The sequence below is a fragment of the Oncorhynchus gorbuscha genome, linkage group LG01, assembly GCF_021184085.1.
Source record: "Oncorhynchus gorbuscha isolate QuinsamMale2020 ecotype Even-year linkage group LG01, OgorEven_v1.0, whole genome shotgun sequence".
NCBI lineage: Eukaryota > Metazoa > Chordata > Actinopteri > Salmoniformes > Salmonidae > Oncorhynchus > Oncorhynchus gorbuscha.
Window position 1 is genome coordinate 78768209 of NC_060173.1, and position 785 is coordinate 78768993.

A 785-nucleotide genomic window follows, 5' to 3' on the forward strand; every position below is an offset into this window, starting at 1 on the left:
CCAGGTGTTGTTAGTCAGAATGGTCATACATATTTCAGAAGCCGTTCTCTTTTGGATGAATGATTAGGAGCCTATCAAATGGACCATTGTCTATCGAAAAATATTCCTTGTTTTAAGAAGCTTTAAACATTTTAATCAACTTGGCAAACTACTATGACATAAGACATTCCCCGACTGTTGTGTTTTTTTTATGGAGCTTGAATTTGAGAGGCTCCATTCCCTGCAGCTTAATGAACACAAAAGGCTTGAGGCAGAGTGTCGAGTCAGTGCCAATCCTACCTACCCCATTGTCCACCTGGATTTGGGAGGTTCATTTGTCCAATTGATTAGCTTCACATTTGACCTAGTGTCCATCCATGTCCAACCACTACATTTACTGTCTGCAAAGACTAAAAGCCCTGGCCACTCGTGCATTATTAGCTAGATGCCCTAAGACACATGGACCTCTTTTGATGATCAGTTCTGGGCATAAGAGTGTGATTATTGATAAATATACTGTACAGGTTGATGAATAGACTTAATGTGCCTCTCAGTCCAGTCTGGTTACCAAATAGCCATTTCGGATCAATATTGGCTACAGTGTACTTTGATTTAATTTAATGACACCGTGTATATTTTTATAAAATGTTACCTCTAATGTGAACTGGAATGAATGAAGACGACTGAATGGGCAGGGACTGGAGGTCAAATCAAACCCCAAAGTTAGAAAACTGCTAGGGATTTGTGTGGTGACGTAAAGGGTGGAGGGAGCAGAGGAGGAGCGCTGTAGTGCACGATTACTAATC